The sequence below is a fragment of the Aquarana catesbeiana genome, linkage group LG09 (assembly GCF_042186555.1).
Source record: "Aquarana catesbeiana isolate 2022-GZ linkage group LG09, ASM4218655v1, whole genome shotgun sequence".
NCBI lineage: Eukaryota > Metazoa > Chordata > Amphibia > Anura > Ranidae > Aquarana > Aquarana catesbeiana.
Window position 1 is genome coordinate 153,798,069 of NC_133332.1, and position 26,052 is coordinate 153,824,120.

General features: G+C 43.7%; 1 protein-coding gene across 2 annotated transcripts in view; it reads right to left on the reverse strand.

Moving 5' to 3' along the window:
* Positions 1–26,052, reverse strand: part of CD99L2 (CD99 molecule like 2) — a 150,324-nt gene that overhangs the window by 89,935 nt on the left and 34,337 nt on the right. The window lies entirely within an intron of this gene.

Here is a 26,052-nt window from a genome sequence, read left to right on the forward strand (position 1 = left end):
GCGTATCCTCGTTCTGGATGCGTTGCGTCCCAGTGGGCGGGGACTTCATCAGCAGATGAGGATACATCGTGGGCACCCACGCTATATACAAGGTGAGTAACCATGACAACGGAAAGACATGTTACAATCAACCTCTCGCTAAACCCGGAAGTCAATCCGGACGTGACCCCTTATAATGATAGCGGAGAACGGAACTAGATATTCCCACACATATTACAATTAGCTACAAAAGGGGGGTAAATCAAACCAAAGTGAAATGTGCATCAATCCTAAAAGGAGAAGTGCATTAAAAATGGATAAAAAACATCTATAGATTCGGAATACTAAAATAGTCTTTTTCAAACCAGTTATGAAAATATATGACAGTCATCCGCAGCCACCGTCACCCACACAGGGATAATGCAATGTGCCTTCAAATTGTTAATACAATCAAATATAAAACAATAGTCAATCCAATCTAAAACATCTAATGTTAAAACGATTAACGATCTGATATAAACTAGGGTTCTTTGCCCTGAAGGGTTAAACATGGATTTTGACACAAACTGCTTTATATCGGTTTGATTTACCCCCCTTTTGTAGCTAATTGTAATATGTGTGGGAATATCTAGTTCCGTTCTCCGCAATCATTATAAGGGTTCACGTCCGGATTGACTTCCGGGTTTAGCGAGAGGTTGATTGTACCATGTCTTTCCGTTGTCATGGTTACTCACCTTGTATATAGCGCGGGTGCCCACGACGTATCCTCATCTGCTGATGAAGTCCCCGCCCACTGGGACGTAACGTGTCCAGAACGAGGATACACCGTGACGTCACCCGCGGCCGCCGCTCATCCACACAGCCGTACGGAGGTTCACTTCGTTCTCACTGCTGACACGCACTGACTGAGTGCTTTACATGTGAGTTCTATATTTTAGCTTTTTTAATAAAGATTTTGCAAACAGAGAGCACTATTCTTTTGCCATTCTGTTTCATGTCCCGGTCCTATTGGAGTGTTTGTTTCCGGAGCCTTATGGTCCCATTGGAGTGTTGAAACTTGTACCCTGACGGATGCCTATAGATGCTGCACCTTGCGTGATCACTTTTAAAAGGCGATATTTGACCCTCTGTAATTAAAGGGTCCATTCCCTCAGGTGGGAGGCCATCTTATGCTTTGGTGGAGGGCTGCCTGAATCACTTCTCTGCTTACGGGTGTCCGCTCGCACTTGAAGATGTTTTATTGATCTCTTCTATGGACTGATTTTTTTAATGTTTTTTTATGTTTTATTTGGATTTTAGCGCTGCACTATCTGATATTTTATTACTTTTAGGGATTTGTTTTTTGACCCTAGTGTTCAACAGCTCATTTATGCATCTATACCATTTCGTGCTGATTTATCATTTTTTATTTCATTTCTATAGTGGTACATGTTCAGTCTCGCTCTCAAGCCATGCTGTGTGTGTCCATAGGCATACACAGTGCGGCTTGGTCCCCCACTCACTTATTTTGATTGACAGCAACAGGAGCCAATGACCTCCGTGGCTCTCAGCCAAGCCATCAAGAGGGGGAAGAGAGGGAGAGAAGACCCGTAGACGGGCACAGTGCTGGATCAGTAAGTATTTAGGGGAGAGGGGGGGGGGGCAGCTGCTGAAAGGTATAGAATACATTAAGGTACAAATCTATTTGACTTTAGAATCACCACAATGAATGCATGTATTGTACTTGCAAGTACTCTTCAAAATGGTTTTATCATTAGCTTGCCCCACGTCTGCTAAAACCTACAGCTATAAGAGACAGAAAAGATTATTTTACAAAATGTGAATCACAAGAGACATCTGAAGTGTTCCCCTCATCAAGCAGACTGGTTTTCATGGCACTAGGAGACTATTACACTCATGTTTGGTCTCTCAATGAATAACATTTTGCCTAGGGTTGACAGCTAAAATAACGCTTCTTCCTACGAAAATGAAATCTACACCCACATGCTGCCAGTAAAAAATAACAGAGTAGTGAGAGGCACAGAAGGACTTGATTGTTCAGCAGATACTGAAACATTAAGAGTAGTTATCCTGAAATCCAGCACCTAGAAATGGCATGTTGGAACAACCTTAGGCCCCTTTCACACGGGCTGCCCGATCAGGTCCACCTGTCAGCTTTTCAAGCGGACCTGATCGGCCACTCCATTCACCTCTATGAAGCGGCGGATGTCAGCAGTGACATGTCCACTGACACCTGCTGCTATCCGTTCCTCCCCGCCAAAACCAGACGGATGGAGGTCCTATTTTCCATCTGTCTGGTGGATTGGAGGGGGATTGGATGAAAACGGACAATCGGTCCATTTTCACCCGATCTCCCCATAGAGGAGAGTGGGACTCTGTCAATCTCCGCTCTGCTCAGTAGGCAGGATGGACCTGTCATCCGCATGCTCAGCGGGGATCAGCGGAGTGATCCCCCGCTGAGCAAGGGGATCCCGCTGAACGGAGGCGCCCGTGGGAAAGGGGCCTTACACTTGATCAGTTCGATCAGAAACTTGAATCTGGGATTTTTGAAACTGGACGGTCAATATTTTATTCTCGAATGCGAGTATACGACCCTGAACTTTTCATGCTTTTCTGAAATAAGATACCATCCAGTCAGGCGTTTTGTTTCCTTTACTTAGCTTAGACCGAGAAGGGAACACTCCACAAGCTTGCCTGAAAATGTAACTGTTAGCTCAAACAAGGCATCAAGGACAGTACTCAATTGTTTTGTTGCATCAATATGGCTACAATTACCCGCTTTTGTTTCCTCTCCTGCAGCCTCATCAGAAATGGCAGATTTTTCTTTTTGGCTAGTGGGTATCTTTTTCCATAGTAACTACCTGCTCCCACTTCTTTGTTCCTCGCCTAGGCAAGGATGAAGTCGTTCATACTGCCCCCTCCCCTACCTGCAGTCTCTTAGCATCCCAGGAGGCTGCAGGACCAGTCTCTCTATTGGATGCAGCTCTCACATTTGTAGTAGAGCATCTGGCTGTGAGACATCAGGAAGCCACAGCCAGCTCCCAAAACCAGATGGCGATTTGAAAGAGCAGAAGCCCAGGTGAAAATTGAATGCAAAGGAGACAACACTGGACTCCAAGGGCTGGTACGGTAAGTATCCATTTCCTAAAAATCAGCAGCTGCAGTGTATTTGTAGCTGCTGACTTTTAATTTTCCCATTGTCCACTAAAATGACTCTAACCGCATTTAGCATTTTTTTGCTAGGCAAATCACTTGCAACCCTCAAATGTTATATATTTTCTCAAAGCAAAGGGTCTAGATAATAAAATGGTGGCTTATGCAATTTTATATGTCACATCATATTTGCGCAGACATTTATCAAATGGAAATTCTCAGGAAAAAAGTACCATTAAATGAATAGTGCAAATAAAAAAAAATGAAATACACATTTTTGGGTAAAATTTATAATATGTTGCATCGAGTAAGTATATACCAAACATGTCAAGATTTAAAATTGGGCATGCCTGTGAAATGGTGACAAACCATGGTACCTAAAATTGTTCCTAGGTGACGCTTTAAAAGCCTTTACGGGTTATCAGTATAAAGTTAAACGTGAGCTATGGCACTAGAATTATTGCTCTCACTCCAACATTTGCAATGATACCTCACATACGTGGTGTAATCACAGTTTACATATGAGTGCTCCGCAGTGCTGTAAAAGTGATTGGGCAGTTGTACAGCCCCCTGGTTTACTTTTAAAGGAAAGCCAATCAATGGCACTGAAAATGGTACAAGGACCATAGCTGCAGCCATGACCCCGGTATAACCACTTGCTGCCCAGGATGTTTATATGCCTATGCTTGGCAGCAAGCAGTTACACCCCATTCACACTTGTGCAACTTGTCATGCAACTTTCGACAACAAAGTCACATGACAAGTCATGCCCTAAGTTTTCCAACAACCATTCATATAGGTGCGACTTAAAGTTGCAGCGGGTTCAAAGTAGTTCATGCATTACTACTACAGAGAGAGAGATATCATTTTGCCCAAGTACAAATCATTAGTAAGACCTCATCTGGAATATGCAGTTCAGTTTTGGGCACCAGTTCTCAAAAAGGATATCAGGGAACTGAAGAAAGTACAGAGAAGGGCAACCAAACTGATAAGAGGCATGGAGGAACCCAGCTATGAGGAAAGATTAGCTGAACTGAATTTATTCACTCTTGAGAAGAGGAGATTAAGGGGGGATATGATCACCATGTATAAATATATTAGGGGTCCATATAGTGAGCTTGGTAATGAGTTATTCACTTTACAGTCAACAAGGGGGCACTCTTTACATCTAGAGGAAAAGAGATTTCATCTCCAAATACGTAAAGGGTTCTTCACAGTAATGCCCCGTACACACGGTCGGACTTTGTTCGGACATTCCGACAACAAAATCCTAGGATTTTTTCCGACGGTTGTTGGCTCAAACTTGTTTTGCCTACACACGGTCGCACAAAGTTGTCGGAATTTCCGATCGCCAACAACGCGGTGACGTACACCACGTACGACGAGACTAGAAAAGGCCGGTTCAGAACCAAGCGCGGCACCCTTTGGGCTCCTTTTGCTAATCTCGTGTTAGTAAAAGTTTGGTGAGAGACGATTCGCGCTTTTTCAGACTCGTGGCTTTCAGATCGTTTTTTGCAGTTCAGTTTGTGCTTGTGGGTTTGTATCTGCTCTTCAGTGCGTGTAGTCAGTTCGTATGAGAGTTTTCTGTGTGATCTTGCCTGCTCGTTGCTGTTTTTCAGGTCGCTCTTCACAGGCCTTGCTGTTCTTCAGTGCGTTCTGTTACTTCGTTCTGAGCAGCCGACCGTTTTCTAGCCATGTTTCGTATGCGTACTCCTCGTAGAGTTCGTGCTGTGCGGGGGCTTGGTGTTGGGGTCCTGACCTTGACACAAGTCCAGTCCATGAACAGGGTGGGGAGGAGTTCATGGACCAAGAATTGGTTGCTTCAGCGTGACCAGTTCTGTCATATGCCTTTGCTCCGTGAGATCCGTGAGAATAATCCTGATGATTTCAGGAACTTTCTCAGGATGACGGACCCCGTGTTTCACCGTCTGTTGGCTTCGCTGACCCCCTATATCAGCAGGCAGGATACCTGCATGAGGCAAGCCATCACTCCGGAGCAGAGGTTGGTCGCTACCTTGCGGTATTTGGCCACAGGGAGAAGTCTGCAGGACTTGAAGTTCTCGACAGGCATCTCCCCCCAGGCTCTGGGGATCATTATCCCAGAGACCTGTTCTGCCATCATCCAGGTCCTGCAGAAGGAGTATATGAAGGTAAGATTTTTATCCTTTTATATCCCATTTTATTGTATTTAATGTTTGATAATATATTGTATTTCTTCCCTCATTCCCTAATTACCATGATTGTAATATGCTGTGAATGTCCCCTTTGTTCTCATGCATGCTGGATTTTTCGGTAATTATTATTTTAGGTCCTTCATACATATATGCCCTTCAATAACCTCTCCAGCATGGTGTCTCCTGCCCTATATTCACCTCATGTAGTCACTTAACAATGTATTTTATCAGCTCCATAGTAGTGCTTTACCCCAAACACCCCCTAAAATGTTTGGAAATGTTATTTTTGATTTAAATTCAGGCAGAGTGGCAGAGGCTTTTTTTTGTGGTGTCCCCAAATTTTTTGTAACCCTCCCTCCCCCAACTGCTAAGTCAGCTGATCCCAATTCTCTATCCTCAATCATCTATCTGCTGACTTTGCCAAACCCATACACACTATACCCACCTCTTTACTGGTCAGATGTATGGATGAATTCCCCAAAGCATGTAGTGCAAGGGCCTGCCTGTATACTTTCCAATGGTACTGTTTAAAGTTTTTGTATCCTATTATTATCTTGATAGGTAATAGCAGAATGTCCAAATGTCCTCAAATGTGTACAGTGTGTATTTATATCTTTGTATTATGACACTTCTTACCTGTCCAGTGGTCTGCCAATAGTGTAACTAAGGAGGGGCTGTTCCAAGTAATACCCTGTATTTAGGCATTTATCTCTCAATGAAGTGAAGAGGGTTACCTGTCCAAGAGTTTCCCCCCCCCCCTATAATGTTAGAAATGGCCCATGAGGGGGGGAGGGGGAATATGATAGGTGTACCTTATACTTTGTTGTTGTTAAATTCCCCTTAATAAATGCTATCTGGAGGTTGACCCATAATGTTTGTGTTTAATCTGCTTGCCAGGTTTCTGTGAAAAAATAGTAATGTTTATTGTTTTTTCCTCAACAGTTTCCTTCCACGCCACAGGAATGGCAGACTGTGGCCTCCCACTTTGCCCAGCGGTGGGACTTTCCGAACTGCGGAGGGGCAATTGATGGGAAACACGTCCACATCGTCCCACCACCCAACTCGGGGTCGTACTATTTCAACTATAAGGGGTTCAATAGTATAGTGATGTTGGCGGTGGTGTCGGCTAATTACGACTTCTTGTATGTGGACGTGGGGAAGAATGGCCGGATGTCCGATGGTGGAGTGATCGCCCAGACGGAGTTCTACAGGCGTCTCCAGAATGGCAGCTTGGACTTGCCACCTCCAGAGGACAATGTTGAAGGTCTCCCATTTGTGTTCGTTGCTGATGAAGCATTTGCGCTGGGGGACCACCTGATGCGGCCATTCCCGATGAGGACCCTCACCCCGGAACAGAGGGTTTTTAATTACCGGCTGGCCAGAGCCCGAAGAGTGGTGGAGAACACATTTGGAATCCTGGCCAGCTGGTTCCGATTATTTATGACACCCATCCATATGGCGGAGTATAAACTGAACCATATAATACTTTCCTGCTGTGTTCTCCATAATTTTCTACAAAAACATTCAGCCAACTATGCTGGCTCAGTTGGGCCTGAGGCCGGAATCCCAAATACATCCACAATGACGGCCGTCCTGGCTTGCCCTCCCTGAATGCCCGTGATGTCCGGTTACGATACCTGGAGTTCTTTGCGGGTAGGGGGGCTATCAATATGCCAGACAATATGTGACACCTTTTTCAAATAAAAAACAACCCAAAGAAATTCTTGGTGGACATTTACTGCTTGTGTTTGTTTTAGCTGACCCTGACAGAAATGTGAGTGCAGAAAATGTCGTGATTGGGTAACCATATAAAGAATAGTGTTGGCTGGTACTTCCTAAATGCAAAAACACATTTCACTACAAGTGCACTTGCAACTGCACTGAACCTGCACTTGTAATGCAAAGAGGATTTGCCCTTAGGAAATAACCCCCATTTGTGCATAAAACAACAATTACATCACCCCAAAAGTGTTGTAGTGTTGAGACAATAATCCACATAATAATCTTGAGTAAGGCACTTTTTTATACCTGCACAATCACATGCGCATTTACCAAAGGTTTTTAAAACAAACCAACATGTTTGTTGTATAACAATGTTTGCAGTAGCATTATGAAAAATAAAAATATCCATTTCAGATAAAACAGGTATGTGTAAAACCAACAAGAAAGCCAAAAAACTTGAACTTACAAAGTTCACATATGGTAAAGCCTGAAGGCTAGATCAGACATCAGTATTTAGGAACTGGGTTTGATCTAGCGTTCAGATGGGGGGAAATCACCCCTTGAAAAGCCAAATTTGGAAGATGCACACCAATTTACGAATGTCAACATGTGCTATCTGCCATCAGGGGGGATCAAGGGATGTGTTTTGGGGGAGCAAGCCTTTCCTCAATGCGACTTTATAATTGAGGAAGGTGTTGCACCCCCAAAACGCGTCCATTGATCTCCCGTGATGGCAGATAGCACATGTTGGCACACTGTGTGCATCCTCCAAATTTGGCTTTTCTAAACATTTTAAAAAATTTTGGAAGATTGGACCACATTAATAAAACAGGTGATTTTGTGGGGTTTAAATTCGCCCCAAAACATCAATGATGTTATTATTTTTTTTAATAACATCACTGATTTGGTTCTGGATGTTATGCAATTGGAGATTACACCCCATGATCTCCCCGATAAGTATCTGGGCACTTTCTGAAGTAAAGCGTTCAGGATCCCTCATATCACGATCACCTAAAAAGAGATAAAGAACAAAAAAAAAGGTCTCAAAAATCTGCCACCATCCATCTCTTTTACCTGAGCCTGTGGTCGCAGACACTCACCTGTTGTGGTGCCAATCTCCACCACGTCTTCTTCTTCCTCCTGCTCTTCTTCTTCGTTTGGGGGTATTTCTTCTTCCATAGGTGGGGGGTCTGTGGTCTCCTCGGATGAGGGCTGTCCTCCGAGTCTTTTCTCCCCTATGTAAAACAAAAATGGTATAATTAGCACACAGATATTTGATGGCCGAACTAGAAATAGGAAACATTGCTTGGAAGTGTGGTACAATTGTCTATTTTAGCAGAGTTCCAAGATGTATATTTTTTTATTGCCCTTTGTCAAGCTGCAATACTTTACATGTTTGGTACAAGCTTCACAGATGGAGACCCCCCTATAGTATACACTGGAGCACCTGTGTGCCCCCTCTAATAAAAATGGTGTTCTGGGGTCCCACACTAGTGCTCCAGTGTCCAGATGTGAAAACAGCTGCTCAGTGTCCTCTCCTTACACACAATCTAGTTGGCATTTCATTCTAGTAACAAACCCATCTACACAAACAAATCTTTGGCATCCAAGTAGGCCCAAAAAAATGTGGGAAAATGCATATGGCCTAAACAATGGTGTTCTAGAGGCCGAAATAAAAATGTTTGATACGAACGAATAATGGGCCCATGAACATTAAAGTTGCCCTTTTAAACGTTACAATTAATAAAAGCATATGGAGCAGAACGAAGGTAATAAAGACAGAAAGAATATGAACACAGCACAACTACTTACTTTTTTGCAGCACTCTCCGGATCTTTCTGTACTGCTCTGGCTCTCTCAACTTCAGGTCCGACCACCGCTTCCTGAGCTGATCTTTAGACCTTCGTACCCCGAAATTCCGCTCTAGACTCCTGACCACTTTACCAATGATTTTGGCCTTTCTGATGTTGGGGTTGGGGTAAGGCCCATATTTTCCGTCATAGTCGGACTTCCTCATGATGTGTACCATCTCCAACATCTCCCCAAACGACATATTTGTGGCCTTAAAACGTCTCCTTCTGGATCGGGACGTGCCTGGATCCCGGCTTTCCTCCTCCTCCTCCTCGTTGCTACAATTAGCCCGCACCTGTTGTAACTCCGCCATGTGCTCTTCACCCACTGCGCCGAACGAAAAGGGGCGGGGAATACACTAGAAAGAACGTCAGGGGCGGGCGGAGTTACACGCATGCGCAGTGTGTATAAAGCGTAACACGTGTGCGTATTACGTACGATCTGTGAGCGGAGGAAGGAGCATTGGACGGGCCGATCGTAAGAACGAAGGTAAGAGACAAACTTGTGCCTATACTGCTTCTAGATTGAGGCCTATATTGTACCAAGATTAGGAGAGTTTTGTCTGACATTAGGCTTTGTCTTGTGTTGTGTCTTGCAGTGAACATGGATATCTTAATGAGAGATACTGACTTCATGTCACAATTCATTGATATGCTAAGTGAGCTGCCCTGTCTGTGGGAGATTACCCACCCCCATTTCAAGAACCAAGCAAAGAGGAAGGCAGCACTGGAGCAATTGTGTGAAATTGTGAAGCAGGTGATCCCCACGGCAGACATCACTTATTTAAAGATTTTCATTGGTGGCCTGAGGAGCACATATCTGAGGGAGCGCTAGAAAGTCCTGGATTCACAGAGATCCGGAGCTGCAGATGACATCTATGTCCCCAGGATGTTGTACTACGACAGGCTGCACTTTCTGGCAGGCCAGACTGAACCCAGGTCATCCCTCTCCAGTCTTCCTTCCCCCCCGGCTGAGGCTTCTGACGCCCAACCTGGGCCTTCCAGGCCACATGTGGAGGAGCCCAGATTGAGCCAGGTATAGCATTCCACTAAATATTTCTGCTTGTCCAATCAATGATGTTAACTAGATGTTAGTTGGGAGTACTAATTTAGGATTGTGATTGATGATGCAAAAACTAAAGCCATGTCCCTTTTTCATACACAGGGAAGTCTCAGCCAGGAGGTGGCCGGGCCGAGCCGGCTGGCTGATCTGCAGGTCCCTCCACCCCCCCTGAAAACAGAAAGTGGCAGTAGGACGAGTGCCCTAGAGGAGGCGGCTATCAGATTCTTTTGGAGGGCTACAGAGGTCCTGGGAGCACCCCACACCAGGCAGGAGAATATTGCTGCCTTCATAGCATATAAAATGCAGAGGATGGAGGAGGGCCAAAAAGCCTTGTGTCAGGCCCTCATATCAGAGGCTCTGGAGAAAGGTATGAGGGGCCAAATTACACCTCACACACACCTTCGCGATGGTCCTCCTCCTCCTCCTGCAGGTCCTCCTCCTCCTCCTCCCTCTCCTCCAGGTCCTCCCAGTCCTCCTCCAGGTCCCCCCAGTCCTCCTCCTCCTCCTCCAGGTCCTACTCCTCCTCCTGCCACATCTCCAACTGCACAGCCACAGCCAGGAAGGAAGTGTGAAAGGAAGACCAGACAGTGATTGCCCTGGGTTCAGTCTGGTCGGCCAATGGTACCACAGCCTGGGGACACAGATGTCATCTGCTGCTATCCGGATCTCTGTGAATTCTGGACCAGACTGCACTCCCTTACATATGGACTCCTCAGGCCACCAATTTTGATGTTGAAGAATTGATGTCTGCCATGGGGGTCCCAGGCTTCACTAATTTCTGCTGTTGATCCAGTGTTGCCTTCCTCTTTGTTTGGTTCTGATCCCTTAATAAAGGATTTTTGTTTTGAATTATACTCTCCTATGTGTTTTACTTCAAAAATGACAGTTGGTTTGTGAGGATTCAGGTACATTTCTAATATACAATGTGAAATGAACAATGGACACCGACAACAAACAATCTCCTGGAGATTAAATAATAAAAGATAATAATGGTGTTGGGGTAACTTGACACACAAAACACACCCAAAAATATTCTGGAGTAAAAATAAAAATAACATTGAGCAAAGATCAGCCTTGGAAAAAATCCAAACATTAAAAAAAAAAAAGGCTTAAAAACAAAAAAAAAAAAAACCTAAAAAATATAAAACTGTCAGATGTGACAACTAATAACAATATATTGAGGGAATCCCACTAAAAAAACACAAATAAAAGTTTGTGAGAAGTGTGTGTGAATATGAGCATCAAAACGACTTAATTCTTGTCACATTATAAAGAAGAAGAGAGTGCGCTGTATTAAACCATTTTTTACATTGCAGCGTGACGAAAGTGCTGTATCCATTGCGAACGCTAAGTTTACCAGAACGAGCTGTCCCGTGTCGGAATTTCTTCTGAGCATGCGTGGCACTTTGTGCGTCGGAACAGGCCACACACGGTCGGAATTGACGCGATCGGATTTTGTTGTCGGAAAATTTTATCTCCTGCTGTCCAACTTTGTGTGTCGGAAAATCCGATGGAAAATGTCCGATGGCGCCCACACACGGTCGGAATTTCCGACAACACGCTCCGATCGGACATTATCCATCGGAAAATCCGACCGTGTGTACGGGGCATAAGAGCTGTGAAAATGTGGAATAGGCGTACTTCTCTTGAGTCAGTGAAATGGATATCACTGAAGTCACTGGTATAGTATTACACCCAATCACTTTCAGATCCCATACACAATTGATCCTTATTTCATCCAGATAAGTGCATGGATGGAGAAGTCTATTGCTACAATGTTTTCTACAGCCGCTGAGCATAGGTTTAGTTGCCAAGCTCCATTCAGAGCATGTGTTCCTCTAATTCCAAGCACTCACAGGGAGATAACATGACTGTTTGGTGTCCAATCGGGGCCACTGCTTCAACTATTATCTAATGTCAACTTAACATACATCACTGCTAGCTTAAAACTTTCAAAACTTTTTTAGGTTCAACATGTTTTGAATAGTTTGTGTCTGCAGAACTGAGAGTGATTGGAAAAGTCACCAAATGTTACACAGACAATTGGAAAGAGGGTTTTTAACCATTTCTTTATCTCTCTAAAAAAAAAGAGTTTGTTTTTAAATAGTTTACAGAGTGGTATTTGGTTTTCCTTTAATAAAGCAGCTATGACAATGAAATATAGAGAATTGTGGTGGTTTACTATCACTACTACTTACGAAAAAAATGTTTTAACTTTAGTTTGAAATGTAATGCCATCACCCACAGGCACTTACCAGGTAACTGTTTTTTTCCCACTTGAGCATTCAAATGTAATAGCAAAAAGCCAATTTTAAACATGTGTTATTTTTTACAGCACAACCACGCTCTACGGGCTGTAGGAAAGTTACACATGCTGCTTAAAGCGGAACGTCAGTCATTATTTCATCTTTCCATCTATTAAATCTTCTGTCCCTGTTGTTTTGGGTTTTTTTGCTGTAAATTTCAGGCATCAGTGTCGTTTCCCAGAAGGGCCTGGCCCTCGTCAGAGTACACAAACAAGTTCCATAGGGTCCAGGTTTTAGAGTATTGGTCCCGCTGCTGTGAGGATAAGGTCCTCCATTTTGTTTATGTCTGCAACTTTCCTAAGCCATAGGTCGATGGTCGGTGGGTAGGGGGATTTCCAATGGAGGGGGATACTGTCACGTACCTGGTGGAGATCGAGCTGTAGAGGGGGCTTCTCTTGCACCTCCTGTCCAACACCCCTGGTAGTGATGACAGGGGGTGGAGGACGCAGAGTGGCACGAGGGCTGATGTGGCAGTTGGCTGAGGCTGGGTCTTGGCAGGAACCAGGTGGCTGGAGGGCGCTGGGCCAGAACTGAGAACAGGAGCTCTGTGTCGCTGAATCAGCATCTGGTAGCGTAGCCGGGATGTAAGCCAGGGGGTCAACAGCCGGACAGAGCAGGTACCGAGACGTGAGGCAGAGTCAGAGATGGAACACAGGCCAGGTTCGGTACACAGTCAGGCAATGAAGTACAGGATCATCAGGCAGAAGCGGAGTCAAGCACAAGCCGGGGTCACAAGTAGGCAGGCAGAGGTCAAAGGAAGGTTCAGGCAAGCCGGGTCGGGATACAGGAAACTGGTACAGATCAGGTAAACGGGCACTAGCTGAAAAGACCACTCAGCAAAGTGTGCATGTCACTGGCATGTTTAAATAGGCAGACTGGCGCCTATGTGTGCACACCAATGCGCGCGCCGCCTCACGCTCATGCATGCGCCAGTACATGTCCTTTCTTGTGCACCTCTTGGAATGTCCACGCCTGTGCACCACTGTGCGCTTGCTACCCGGGTTTCTCTTACATTGCCCCACCCCCAATGGGCAACCTCCGGATGCCCATTCGTAGCATCTTATCGGGGTGAGCCTGGAAGAAGGTCCGTATTAGTCTCTTGACATAGAGATTGGATTCTGGTTCCCAGGAATTCTCTTCGGGTCCATAGCCTTTCCACTTAATCAAATACTGGACGGTGCCCCCCATCTTCTGCAATCTACAATTGTCTCAACTTCATACTCTTCATTGCCGTTGATCAAAGAACAGGTACTGGTGGGCCCGACTCGCGATCAGGGAAAGGATCTTGTCTAGCGTCTTTTTAGTAAGGACACGTGAAAGACTGGATGGATCTTATAAGTTGCAGGAAGCACAAGTTCGTAAGCTCCTGGATTTATTTCTCTTTTAACTGGAAATGGGCCAATATATCTAGGACCCAACTTCTTAGATGGACAGGATAATCTTAGATTGGCAGTAGACAACCATACCTTGTCCCCCACTTGAAGTTTCAGGTCTCCTCCCCTCTTCTTTTCGAAGAATATTTTGTTATCCCGTTGAGCCCTGGAAATGGCATCTTGTAACACTTTGTAATTTGATTGGAGATCACTTACTCTTTCCTGGACTGCAGTGACCGAGGAATCAGGTAAGGTGTCGGGTAAGAAGGCTGGGAAATATCCATAATTTGCGAAGAACGGGGCTTGTTCCGTGGCTGAATGAACTGCGTCGTTGTAAGCAAACTCTGCCAGGGGTAACAGTGATGCCCAGTCATCTTGGGTAAATGATGAGAAGCACCGAAGATACTGCTCTAGGGTCTGATTCATTCGTTCAGTTTGGCCATTCGTCTGGGGATGGTAGGCTGATGAGAAACAAGTTTTGATCGTCAGAACTCTGCAAAGATCTCTCCAGAATTTGGGAGTGAACTGTACTCCTTTATCGGAAGTGATGCTGCTAGGTACCCCATGAATCCTGACCACTTCTTTGATGAAAGTATTAGCAGTCTCTGTTGCTGAGGGGGTTCCCAACATGGGGATGAAGTGTGCCATTTTCATGAGTCTGTCAACGACCATAAAGATGGTAGTGAACCTCTCAGATGGGGGGAGTTCAACAATAAAATCTATACTAATTTGCCAAGGTCTCTTGAGAATCTGCAACGGTCTCAGTATACCCCAGGACTTGGTTTTGTCGTTCTTGTTTCGAACGCAGACCCCACAGGTACCCACCATAATCTTTACAATCAGCTCTTAAACTTGGCCACCAAAAAGAACATTGCACAAGCTCTGTAGTTTTGGTTACCCCAAAGTGTCCTGCTTGGGGGTGATCGTGGCACAGACTGAGAATCTTGGGGCGCAGACTTGGAGGAACAAACACTCTCTGGTTGAACCGGAATAACCCCTCTTGTTCCTGGAGGTATTCACCAGATGGCAGGACGTCCCTTGTGGAAGCTTGCTTGAGCTGGGTAATCAGATCTGTCTGTTACAGCAGAAAACTCTGGACAGGTAAAATTGTGTCTGCTTGATAGTGCTCTTCTCCTTCCTCTGGGTACATGAAAGAAGAAAGCGCATCAGGCTTGACATTCTTGGTACCTGGCCTAAAGGTTATGTAGAAGGAGAAGGGGGATAAAAATAGTGCCCATCTGGCTTGACAGGGTCTCAGTCGTTTGGCAGTTCTGAGATACTCGAGGTCCTTGTGATCAGTAAAGATCAAGATGGGGTGAGCTGCTCCCTCCAACAGATAAAACCATTCCTCCAAGGCTGTCTATTTGGCCAGTAATTCCCGATCTCCTACATCATAATTCTTCTCTGCGGGGCTGAGTTTCCCGGAAAAGAAGGCAATGGGATGTAACAGAGACTTTGTTCCCTGGGGTTGTGACAAGATGGCGCCTACGGCATTCTCTAAAGCATCCACCTTGAGGACATAAGGGGATGCAGGGTCTGGATGCTGCAGGATAGGTGCAGTAGTAAACAAAGTTTTTAACTGATCAAACGCCTCTTGGGCTGCAGGTGTCCAGTGGAAATGGGTATTCTGCTTCGTTAGCTGAGTGACAGGAGAAATGATGGCAGAGAAATTTTTAATGAACTTGCGATAAAAGTTGGCAAACCCGATAAACCTCTGTGTGCTTTTCCTGTCCGTAGAAGTGGGCCACTCAAGGATAGATCTGACTTTCTGGGGATCCATGGAGATGCCTGATGTAGAAATAATGAACCCCAGGAACTGAATCGTCTCCTCGAATTCACATTTCTTGGCCTTTGCGTACAAATCGGCTGAGAACTTTTTTAACGTGCTCACGGTCTGTTGCGCTGGAGTGGGAGAAGATGAGGACGTCGTCTAGATATACAATCAGGAACAGGTCAAGGAAGTCTCTGAAAATATCATTAATGAAATGCTGAAATGTGGCCGGAGCATTACATAACCCAAAGGGCATAACGAGGTATTCGTAGTGTGCGAACCAAGTGCAAAAGGCCGTTTTCCACTCATCCCCTTCGCGGATCCACACTAGGTTGTAAGCACCTTGCAGATCAAGCTTGGTAAAGACAGTGGATGTTTTGAAGCGTTGGAATAGTTCTGGAACCAGGGGTAAAGGGTATCTGTTTTTAACAGTAATTTTATTTAATTCCAGGTAATCGACACAGGGACGTAGGGTATGATCCTTCTTCTCCATGAAAAAGAATCCAGCACCCGCAGGGGATGTGGACAGGCGGATGAAGCCCTTTTCCAAGTTGTCGTCAAAGTACTGATGTAAAGCCTTAAGCTCTACTTCGGAAAGAGGGAAGATGCGCCCGAAGGGTATTTTAGCACCTGATAAAAGTTCAATTGGGCAGTCATACGAACTGTGAGGTGGCAGGATGTCTGCTTTCTGTTTTTTCAAAAACGTCCAGGAATTCATGGTAGACTGCAGGTATGAGTTGTGACACGGAAGGGTCAGAATGTACACCCAGAAGAGGTGTAGGTCTCATAGAAACGGGATGCAGGCAGGATTGCAGGCAGTAGGTGGATGAGAAGGTCACTTCTCCTGTTGCCCAGTTTATCTGCGGATTCTGGGCTTGCAACCAGGGTATGCCCAAGATGATGGGGAAGAGAGGAGATGGAGTAATGTCCAAGCATAGAAATTCCCGATGACCACGGTCACATATAGCCAACAACGGGTGAGTTTAGTGCGTAATAGGCCCAGACCTGAGACGGGATCCATCAGCTAGATGGATGGCTAACTGGTGTGCCTTTGCTTGCAAGGGAATTTGGTGGGGTAGGGCAATGTCTCTATCCATTAAGCAACTGCAAGCACCGGAGTCCACTATGGCAGGTACAAGGAGGTGGCGGGTCACGGACTTCTAATACATTTTTGCCAGGGTCTCCGAGGCGTGTAGGAGGAAGACAGCTGGATCTTCTGGGATAGGACTTTCTGTGAACTTCTGTACAATTCAACGCACTTTCTTCCAAAAGTCTGCGAGTTTGGGGCATGACCAGAAGATATGTAGGAGGGTCCCTCTGGCACCGCCAGCATAGGTCGGATGTCATGGGAAAGTATTTACGTAATTGTGTTGGGGTTCTATTCCACCTCGACAGAATTTTAAAGTTAGTCTCTTGTGTCTTCCCCTTGTTGTTTTAACTTTGGATAGTAAAACATTTTTTTTCTGCCACTAAATACCTTATACAGCCCACTTCCTGTTTCTTGTCTGGGAAAAAGCCTAGGCTTATGATATCATGCACAGCTCTCTCTCACTCTCGTGAGAGTTTGCCAGGAAGGAAGGGGGGGGGTGAGTCATAAGAGGGTCAATGAGAGCTGCAGAGCTGGAGGTGTGTGTCTGTGTAAATCCAGGAAGTGAACAGGCGGCAGCTTCAGCTGCCCACAGTTAAAATGACTGCAGCCAGACTCAGTGGAGAAAGATTTCTGCAGCATATTTGGCAAATACAGAATTACAGTATATATTAAATAATATGCAAAGTGGTTGGAGTGAAGTTTCAGAATGGCAAAGATGTTTTTTATTACAAATTATGTAAGCAAACTGCAGTTCCTCTTTAATAAATATTTATCCAATTATATTAAATCTAGATATGTTTCATACTGTTGCTGGAATAATTTATGTACTACTATATACTGTATAAGCTTCCAATTCAATACATATATAATAGCTAAAATATGAAACGTTTACTTCGATATAATATAATATATGAGCTGCTGACCCTAGAAGTAAATGGGAAAACAACCCAGGCACAAATGAACATAAACTACTATAGGTTGTCATTGGATGCCAGGGGGCATATTGGTGCAAAAATCACTAGGAGCTAGGTATGTAACATGCCAGCCAGTGCCAGAACCTGCAGGACAGAAGAAAAGGTCAACAGGACGTTCAACTACATTTGGGACATCCTGTTATACAGAAACAAGTAACTCCGGTATATAAAATGCTTGAGGTCATGTTCGCAGCCTATAATTTTATTATTCTGTTTTGGCAGTAGTATTACTAGTTGGAGCTCTATCAGCTACTATAAGATAACGGCTTTGTGAAGTTGATGCTAGGTTGTAAACATAGTATAGACTTTTGCCAAGTAATGCATGCTTACTTGCAGCTCTCAGTTCTGTATGGGCAAACTCTGTAGGACGTCCATTAATTTGAACCTGATTGCAAATATTGGAATTTTTGGAACTGTACTCTGATCTTTGATAGTCCTCATCGCTGTTGTTACTCAAATAATGTTTTTCTATCTCTTAATGCATTTCTCCCAGCCTTGTGCTTGTCTGCAGGACTTCTCTGCTCTCTCTTATGCGGTGTACACACGAGCGGACTTTCGACGGACTGAACTCCGAAGGAATTTTTGACGGACTTTCGACAGAGTTTCGACACAACGGACTTGCCTACACATGATCACACCAAAGTCCGACTGATTTGAACATGAACGTACGACCGGACTAGACTAAGGAAGTTCATAACCAGTAGCCAATAGCTGCCCTAGCGTCGTTGTTCGTCCGTCAGACTAGCATACAGACGAACGGATTTTTCGACCGGACTCAAGTCCGTCGGAAAGATTTGAAACATGTTCTATTTCCAAAGTCCGTCTGATTTTTTGACAGCAAAGGTCCGATGAAGCCCACACACGATCGAATTGTTTGGCGGATTCGTTCCGTCGAACCTTTGCTGTCGAAAAGTCCGGTCATGTGTACACGGCTTTAGACTTGGCTGAGAGTAGAGGGAGCCATTGGCTCCTGCTGCTGTCAGTCAATTAATGGGAGGATCGAGCATGATGCAACTATAACTAAAACACCAGAAGCTGGCTCACTGTCGTTTTTGGCTGGATTTACAGTTTAGCGTTTCATTGCATTAGCATGCGTTGTATTAAGAAAGCCCTTTCATTATCAAATACAGATCCAAATTTGTACATAACCCTTTTTAAGCAAACAAGCGCAACACAACACATTGGAAGTCCAAGAAATTAGTGCGTGTAAAATATGACCTGGACCAAGTTTGTTAAGCAATCGGTAGATGTGATACAGGGTTAGGTATTGTTTTAGCAAGTATGTTTTTCCACTAAATAGTAACATCAACTTTTCCCACTTCTCCCAACGGAAGTGGATGGTTTTATTTAGGCTTCAAAAGCCTGTATAAAACAAAAAAAGAGAAGAATAGCAAATTAGTACACACTATGCTTGTGAATATTTCACTGTCCTGCCATACAATAGATTTGTCAAAACATTAGCCCAACTCCGGGCAAGCTTTTTTTTTTTTTTACTCATTTTGGGAAGAGTAGAGAACTGTGACAAGTTTTATTGCTGTCTGTGCCCCCAATGAGGCATTTTTTGCATTACACTAAGGCATTATTTAAATTAAGTTAAACAAAAACCTTTGGTACAGTACCCCTAACCCCCAAATATTCTCCTGAGCCCAGGAGCAGCAGCACTGCTCTTTGTCTGCCTCCCCTCTGGACTTAGTGAGAGCAGCGGGATCCATTGGCTCCAGCTGCTATCAATCAAATCCAGTGACAATAGAGTGAGGACGGGACTGAGCCGCACTGAGTGCTTCAGTAGACATACACAGTGCTGCTCCGGATTGAGCTGCACGAGTGCCCCCATAGGAAGTGGCTTGTTGGGGGGAGGAGTCAGGAGCACCAGTGGGGAACCCAGAAAAGAAGGATTGGGGCTGCTCTATGCAAAAGTATTGCACAGTGCACAGAGCAGGTAAGTATAACATATTTTTATTTTTATATAGAGATTTTGCAAGCACTTTCATACCTGTTCTGTCCAAAATGAAGACACAGACGGCAGTAGAAATGTATGAGAGGATCCATTCCTTCCACACAATCGAAAACCAAAAAATGTTTTTTTCTGGAGTTGGACTTCAGTGTTTTAAATATATACAGTGTGAAATAAAATGTAATTTCATAATATGTACATGTAATTTACATTTACTCGCGACCTAAAAACAGAGCAATTGCTAAGAACATATTGGACCATTACTGTAAATTAAAGCGGTAGTAAACCCACCCTGTGCTATTTCCACCATATCAAGCTCTCCTACCTCATGAACGAGTTGCTCTGTGTAAAACGCTTCCTACCTTATCCCTTTCTGTGTAATCTGTCCTTTTCTAATAAATGACGTAATCGGCACATGCGCAGTTAGTCCCGTTTTTCAGGCAGGTTCTTCTTCTTGCCGGGAAAATTGCTGTATTGCTGTGTACATGCCAGGGCTGCGTCATTTCCTTTGGCTGACGTCAGCCCCGAGATCCCACGACACCCCCCCGCTGAGAAGCTGATCCTAACCCCATGTGACTTGCTACGTCACATGGATTGGAGCGCGGAGCCGAGGACAGAGCCTGTCTGTCTGAAACGAAAACAAGGCTTGGCTTCAGGAACGAATGTGCGCGTGTGGGATTATGGCCACAGAAGAAGAGTGAGGGTGGAAATAAAATACTACTGAGACGCGGAAGACAGGAGTTATAATGGCAGCGGCTGAGTACAAGCCGGGGGCAATCATAAAAAGTTACTTTTTTCAAGTAAGAATGTTTTATTTGCATAATTTATGTGGCTATATCTGAGTTTACTAACGCTTTAAAGTATCTACACTGTGTGCGCAATTATTAGGCAAGTGAATATTTTGACCAAATCATTATTTTTATGCATATTGTCCAACTGCAAGCTGGATAAACATGAATGCTTATTGAATTTAAGTATACAGATGTTGTAAGTGTATCCACTTACAAAGAAATGAAGGGTCTATAATTGTTATCATAGATGCATTTTAAATGATAGAGACAGAATATCAACCAAAAATCCAGAAAAAACACATGATACAAATGTTATACATTTAGTTGCAGTTCAGTGAGTAAAATGGGTATTTGATCCCCTACCAACCAACAAAAATGCTGGCTCCCACAGACTGGCTACAGTATGTGCTCATGGGGTACACAGATTAATTCTGTCAATTTAAGAATGTGCTCCTAATAAAAACTCGTTGGGTGTATAAAAAAGAAAAACACCTGTCCACAGAATCTTTCTTCCATTCAAACCTCACCATCATGGGCAAGACCAAAGAGCTGTCAAAAGATGTTGGGGACAAGACTGTAGATCTGCACAAGGCTGGAATGGGCTACAAGACCATCAGCAAGAAGCTTGGTGACAACTGATGTCAAAAATAACTATTGTTTGTATTGGTATTATAATGCTGATGTTGTAAAACGAAAGTGCATCCTGCGACCATAGATTTCCTTTATGGATATTTTGGCACTTTGTTGCACAACACTCCTTTCATTCAAAAATAGCAGCTCCAGTGTCAGCAATTAAATCACTGGCGTGACATGTGTTCACTGTCATGCCTGGTTTAACCTTTCAAGGGCTAGAGCATAACACTGAATACAGTGTCTGGAGGACATTATTTTTTGTTACATTAGCAGAACCCATACGAAACACATTGTACAAAGACTATTAGGTCACATGACAATGTTATCAAAAACTAAAATTAATATATCTTAAAAGGTCCAGAAATATCCAAATGTAATCAGACTTTATAGACAAGCTTCAATTACCATTAACAGAAGTTACACTTTAATCCTTAAAGTGAAGGTAAAAACCTTCTGTGTACAGCTCACCCCCCCCCCCCATATTTACCGGCGACAGATCTCGATACAAGGATGTGCAGGAGCTCTCTCCCTACTCTCGCTACTGTCAATCACAGTTTATTCATGATTCAGCATGGGATGGGGCAATTACTTTTTCACATAGGGCCAGGCAGGTTTGAACAGCTTTTTTCCCTTAATAAATGAAATAATAATTTAAAAACTGCATCTTGGATTTACTCAGGTTATCCTTGTGTATTATTAAAATTTGTTTGATGATCTGAATAATTTAAGTGTGAGAAATATGCAATAAAATAAAAAAATCAGGAAGGGGGCAAATACTTTTTCACAGCACTGTATATGTATATTATATATGTATATTATATATATATATATATATATACATATATATATATATATATATATATATACACACACACACACACAGATACACACACATATACATACGGACCTTCAGTCATTTTTTCAACTTTCCATATATTAAATCTTCCGCCCTTGTTGTTTTAACTTTGGATAGTAAAACATTTTTTTTTCTGCCAGTAAATACCTTATACAGCCCATTCTTGTTTGTCTGGTAAAAAGCCTAGGCTTATGACATCATCCACAGCTTTCTCTCTCACTCTCGTGAGAGTTTGCCAAGAAGGGAGGAGGGAGGAGTCATAAGAGGGCCAATGAGAGCTGCAGGGCTGCAAAGCTGGAGGTGTGCCTCTGTGTGTCTGTGAAAATCCAGGAAGTGAACAGACAACAGCTTCAGCTGCCTACAGTTAAAATGGATGCAGCCAGGACTTAGTGGAGGGAGATTTTTGCAGTATATTTGGCAAGTACAGAATCACAGTATATATAAAATAATATGCAAAGAGGTTGGAGGGAAGCTTCAGAATGGCAACGATGTTTTTATTATAAATTATGTGAGCAGACCGCAGTTCCTCTTTAAATACAAGTTCATGTGCACTCCCTTATTAGATTTCTTAGTACTCTTGCAAAGACAAACACTTGTTAGTCCTGCCAGTGAAGTCCATGTAATGCAGCTTCCTGCGCCTGGTCTGGCAATGTTACTGCACTGCTCCTGAATTCAGAGCAGATTTCTCACATTTGAGTAGGTTGCATCTGCTTGCATACAGTGAGGTGGAAAAAAATGTTAGTCGCAGCTTTTTAAATTGACAGCACTGTTGTTGAAACTCTCCCATGACAGTGAGCTGTAGTGCCTGGGAGGGGGAGTAAATAAGATAGATAGATACTTTATTATCATTGCAACGCAAATTATAACGAAATTCTATAAAAGCTCCACACATATGTAAACATATAACATCCTCAGAATACACACATGTAAACAGTTTCCAGCCCATATAAAAAGCCTAAAAAAGATCCCCTGCCACCGCAGCAAAGCCAGATCACCTGCAGTTAACCTCCCTAGCGGTATGATTATGTCAGATTTCTGCGTCTCAAAGTGGTGCAATTGTTTTGCATAGAAATTTGGCGTTTTATATTGTAGGCCTGTAATTCTTAGCAATAACACACTTAAATCTGTCCAAACAGGAGTCTAGTAGCCATCCCGGGTATGATAAAGTTTGAAACACAAAATCATAAATTATAATATAATAAATAACTATAAATAATTATAAAAAAATAATAATATAATAATAATAAAATTAATTTCCCCACGATTCACTATTGCTCAATACTGCAAGTGTTTTAATTTACTATCACTGTTTTCTAGCTGGTCTAAAACCACTTTTGACATAAAGGGACACTTTTTGGTTGCCATGGACAATCTCAAGTTTCCAGGCAGAAAGAACAGTATATATAATATAAAACTGCATGCAGGGCACTGGACAAAGCACTAGGGACAAAAGGGATGTGAAATGATTTCATACAGTAATGTAATCTGTAAGATTACAGTGTACTGTATGTGTTATGAATTTTAAATTTTTTAAATTTGGCACACAGAGGCATCGAGCGGAGGACAGGGTCCGCAGACACAGCGGGGGGACATCGCAGGATCCTGGGGACAAGGTAAGTACACTGCACCAGGATGCTGCAATGCAATCCCGAGTGTGGCTCAGGGTTACCGCTTATGGTACTAAAATTTAACCCCGAGCCACACCCAGGAAAACCGCCAGGGAGGTTAAATAATATTATATATATAACCAAAAAAACTGCGCTGGCAACAAAAAATTATATGGTAAAAATGAGAACGTGTCAAACCAAATGAGAACCCAAATGCATAAAAAAATGTGGAAACAAAATAAATAAAGTATTGATATCAAAGATAAATGAGGTAGGATATATACCTAGCACACCACACTATGCATATAATGAAACATGCACAAAAGCGTTAAAAAACATAACTCATGATAGCATGTATAAAGTGTACATAACATACATGTGCAACAGTGAAGTGATATGGGTAAACCTATCACTGCCCCAAAACCAAAAAATTAGATAAGGGTGTGAGCATATATAAAGTGTACATAATATACATGTGCAACAGTGAAGTGATAAGGGTAAACCTATCACTGCCCCCAAAATCGAAAAAATTGGATATGGGTGTGAGTGCTCACCTATTTTAACAAACACCAATATAAATGACACTGATGGGATCTTCTGAAAAGATGCTGCATGAATTAATAAAAAAGTCACCAATAACAAAGGTTACAAACTAGAGGTGTTAAGTTGGATGGCAAACTTCCATAGCGGAAACAGTAAACAGACTCCCAGCCAACCTCTCCGTATAGTATGCAGAGCAAGCGGTGAACTGATGCTGGAAAAACCCGGAAGGAGCCTTTGGAGGACCTCAGAAGCTCGCGTTCCACACAGAAGGAAAGAAAAAAAAGAAAAGGTATATGGTGTAAAACCTTAGGGTACCAAGGGTCACCTGCGCATATTATGCGCTACTCACGGGACCGCGATGTAAAGCAGGCAATCAGATGCTAGGTTGGTTCGCCGCTGGCCAGCGTGCGTTCCACCAGCTCCAGGAAGTGATGTCACTGGTTACTGGTTCCTAGTTTAGCGTAGGCAGGATGTTGCGTCGACGCGTTTCGCCCCTCCCCCAGGGCAACATCAAAGACTTTGATGACGCCCTGGGGGAGGGGCGAAACGCGTCGACGCAACATCCTGCCTACGCTAAACTAGGAACCAGTAACCAGTGACATCACTTCCTGGAGCGGGTGGAACGCACGCTGGCCAGCGGCGAACCAACCTAGCATCTGATTGCCTGCTTTACATCGCGGTCCCGTGAGTAGCGCATAATATGCGCAGGTGACCCTTGGTACCCTAAGGTTTTACACCATATACCTTTTCTTTTTTTTCTTTCCTTCTGTGTGGAACGCGAGCTTCTGAGGTCCTCCAAAGGCTCCTTCCGGGTTTTTCCAGCATCAGTTCACCGCTTGCTCTGCATACTATACGGAGAGGTTGGCTGGGAGTCTGTTTACTGTTTCCGCTATGGAAGTTTGCCATCCAACTTAACACCTCTAGTTTGTAACCTTTGTTATTGGTGACTTTTTTATTAATTCATGCAGCATCTTTTCAGAAGATCCCATCAGTGTCATTTATATTGGTGTTTGTTAAAATAGGTGAGCACTCACACCCATATCCAATTTTTTCGATTTTGGGGGCAGTGATAGGTTTACCCTTATCACTTCACTGTTGCACATGTATATTATGTACACTTTATATATGCTCACACCCTTATCTAATTTTTTGGTTTTGGGGCAGTGATAGGTTTACCCATATCACTTCACTGTTGCACATGTATGTTATGTACACTTTATACATGCTATCATGAGTTATGTTTTTTAACGCTTTTGTGCATGTTTCATTATATGCATAGTGTGGTGTGCTAGGTATATATCCTACCTCATTTATCTTTGATATCAATACTTTATTTATTTTGTTTCCACATTTTTTTAATGCATTTGGGTTCTCATTTGGTTTGACACGTTCTCATTTTTACCATATAATTTTTTGTTGCCAGCGCAGTTTTTTTGGTTATATATATTATTCAAAGTCTAGCACTTTTTGTTTCTGCTGCTGCAACAGGCTAGTCCGATTAATATTCTATCACTCACTAATTGCGAGCGCTGGTTTTTATGTATATAAATAAATAATATTATACCATTTAGGGCCTTGATAGCCCTTGGAAAGAAATGTTCCTTAACCACTTGCCACCCGCCATATAGCAGAATGACGGCGGCAAAGTGGTTTCAAAATCCTGACTGGACGTCATATGACGTCCGCAGGATATTGAGGCGCGCAACACGGCGATCGTTATTGCGGGGTGTCAGTCAGTCTACCACGTGATCAGCCGTGTCCAATCACAGCTGATCACGATGTAAATAGGAAGAGCCGGTGATTGGCTTTTCCTCACTCGCGTCTGACAGACGCGAGTAGAGGAGAGCCGATCGGCTGCTCTCCTGACAGGGGGAGTCTGTGCTGATTGTTTATCAGCACAGCCCCCCCTCGGATCCTACCCAGGACCACTAGGGAAGCCGTCCAGGACCACCAGGGAAGCCGCCCAGGACCACCAGGGAAACCAGTCACACTGGACCACCAGGTATGCCCCCTAGACCCCCAGGGACATACTAATCAGTGCAAAGGCAGCTGCCAATCAATGCCCAGGCAGTTGCCAATCAGTGCCACTCCAATGCCTACCACCAGGGATGCCTATTAGTGCAGCATATCAGTGCGGCGTATCAGTGCCCATCAGTGCCACGTATCAGTGCCCATCAGTGCCGCCTATCAGTGCCCATCAGTGCCACCTGACA